Below are 3,274 nucleotides of genomic sequence, written 5' to 3'. Positions count from 1 at the left end.
GCAAGAGACGGGGTACACCCTGGACAGGTCGCCAGCCTGACGCAGGCAAACAGACATCTCATCATAAAAATAAGTTATTTGAGATAACTCAGTCTGCATTTAACAGTTTACCAATCTGTGCTTGCAAGTGGTCCACTTATACTTTCACAGAAAGGATGGAGTGTTGTTAGTGTCTGCAAATACATTTACATACAAACACCAGTGCTCATATCACATTAAACTGTGTTGCTGTCGGTCAGGACTGACCTATGCTGTTTGGAGTTGAGCCAGTGAATGTAGCTCTTTTAATGAACTTGGCAAACAAGGAAGGTTTGAGTCTTACTCAGTATTAACACTGATGGAGGGAAATGTGCTTGCATTTATGTGAATATAATGAGATCTATTTTTAAAACAATGGTAGGAAAACACTTAAAAAAAAGATGGAGGAAGCACACGAGTATTTAATAATCCCATTTAAATCAGATGTGTGGCTTCAGAATGTTTTTCACAGTAAATTTATAGAAATAATTTTATAACATTCAAATGATTTCATTAAATATTGATAAACCAGATGTGAATATGTATGTATAGTATCTTCACCTCATTAAAAAAAATATTGATATAATATATGAAATGTACTACATATATAATAACCACAAAGCAATAACAATTATTTGTAATAATTAGTGCTCCCAAAAGTACAGCAGCAGTCATTTCAGTCGCATGTGTAGGGATCATAGCCCTCATTGATTATGAATTTCACATTTGTCTTTTTTAAAAATCAGGAATAACAATGAAAGCTCAGCAGAATTTAATGTATTTTACTACTTTTATTTTATCTTTGAAATTATTCTCTGCTCTTTTTCTTCTTTTTCTTGTAAGGTCGAAGGTCAGAGTTGACTAAAGGACAGCGTCCCCTGAATGGCTGTGTCCCAATCCAGCGACCCATGCTTCGGAGTATGCGCAGTTCGCCTAGGTACGGCGCGTGCTAGGAAGCACGAGAAGTGCGGAAGTGCGAGGCTTGTGAAATGGGACGGTGTAGCCTTCGTCGCGCTGCTCAGGTTGCCTAGCAACCATGATACTAACCGCGCGAAACGTTTCATACAGTTTGTTTGACAGAAATGAAGGAGAACAATGTTTTTTTGTAAATTCGTTTTTTTTCAATGAGATCACTTTGATTAGTTGAGTATCTGAGGCTGAGACCACGTGACTGTAAAACATGATTGTTGGGCTTTTCTGTACTGAACAGTCATTTTAAGATTAGCTAGTAAATAACAATTAGCTAATGTTGGTCGTGAGACTAAAATCATCTCACTTTGGTAATGTAAATATAATATGGCCAATATTATAGTTATTGTCAGATTATTATATTACAGCAGTGAACTTGAACTCTGTGTCAAACACTGAGCTTCAGTAAAGATTCAAGTTGCGTTTATTTAAATTTCCAATCACCTTAAATCTTCACTCAAAGACAAGTGTCTGTGACAGTGTATCTATAGATGTATTATATATAAGAGGCAAATATTGTTCTTTTAATATGTTGGCATTACTAAATTTGGCTCAATGCTTACTTATATGTGGAAAAAGAAAATGTTCGAGCTGTGATAACTGTTTCTGATAGAATGAAGAGTCGACTGATATATTAAATATTCCTTTATTGGGTGAGAAAATCAGACCATGTCATAACTGCTGTAAGTCACACAGAATAGATATCAGAGCCTTAAACAGGCTGACTTCTGCTAAATGGGTCAAACTGGGCAGAAAGTCTACAAACACATAACATCCTTATAGAATATGATGTAACACTATAGATCAACTTAGCTCAGAATATATAAAGCATATAAACAATTACAGCAATATGATGCAACAAACACAGCAGCTACTGATCCAAAATACTCAAAGCTTCATAGAACTGAAACCAACATTTATTTTAGCTCCATTCTGCTGCTGATACATACTTTAGGTTTCTGAACATTAAACTTGTTGCTGCCTTTCATAGTGTGTAACTTGAAGGCCCTGAGTACTTTCTCCCACACTGGAAACACTGGGATGATCACATTATTTGAACATTACCTAATAAGACTGATTCAGCACAGACAGTTATGTTAAACTTTCCTAGCAGTCCTTCACAAACAGGGAACAGTCTGTCTATTCTCTCCATCTGTCAGCTGCTGCTGGCTCTTCCTCCTCCTCTTCCTCACACACAGCTGAGTTTGTCCTGGTGGATCATCAGGGCTGCAAAGCCTCACAGATGATGTGCAGCAGTGGGTCCCTCAGTCTGTCCTCACTCTGGACACTTGCAGTTGTCACACATGGAAATCAAATGTGTGATAAGCTGCAGGATTCAAACACAAGTGTAACTTATAAACACATGTTCATACTTTTATTCCACAATCAGAGAGAAAGAAACAGAGAGAGAGTGCAGGAGAGACAGACAGGTGGCAGTCTCAGGTGTACACACTGCTACACAACAGCACCAGAGAAGCAGGATTTAGTGTTTGTGTTATTACGAGTGTAAACAAGAAGAGTTCCCAGATGGTGCAGTGGACACATGTGTGACCGAACAGAGGCAGCAATATAACATAGCTAACATTAACAGTGCAGTGAATCCTGCTTGTGCCGTGATATTCAGGACTGCAAACCGAGCAGCATCACTGACTTTCAGCTTGTTGTGTTTGTGGATATATGACTGACTTTAATTATCCACAAAATCATCAGATTCTCTGTAAGATTAAGGTCGACTATTGTATTATTATATTTTAAAGGGTTTAAAACAAAGTAAACGCTGAAAGTACAAACATCACTAATGTCACATAACTTTGCCGACATGTGGCCAACAGTAATGTTTTAATGTTCTTCATTATTAAACATTTGCACATCAATAAGTGACATCATATTCAGTACTTACTTTTGACAGTTTACCCTTTGACCGCTCCGCTTCTGTCGTCTGCGGCAAAATTATCCACACCGACTGCCGCGCTATGAATTGTGGGATATGTACACCGCCACAGCCTTAAAATTCAGGGAAATGAAGGCCACATTTGAGGGCCGCATTTCGAGCAGCCTTTGAATTGGGACAGCCTTCGTCGCGCCGCTGTAATGTAATCGGCCTTAAAATGCGGCCTTTAAGGCTGCAGACCCTGGATTGGGACACAGCCTGAGCAACACTCAACTCCTGATGACCTTGTGCGGTTTGCCTACCTCACCTGTCCTGGTCGTGTTTCAGGGATTATATATGGTCTTTGGCCCCCTCTAGTGGTAGTTGCGGTCAATTGAACTCGGATCAGGTGGACAG

The sequence above is a fragment of the Rhamphochromis sp. 'chilingali' genome (assembly GCF_963969265.1).
Source record: "Rhamphochromis sp. 'chilingali' genome assembly, chromosome: 10".
Taxonomy (NCBI): Eukaryota; Metazoa; Chordata; class Actinopteri; order Cichliformes; family Cichlidae; genus Rhamphochromis; species Rhamphochromis sp. 'chilingali'.
This window is presented reverse-complemented; position numbering follows the sequence as displayed.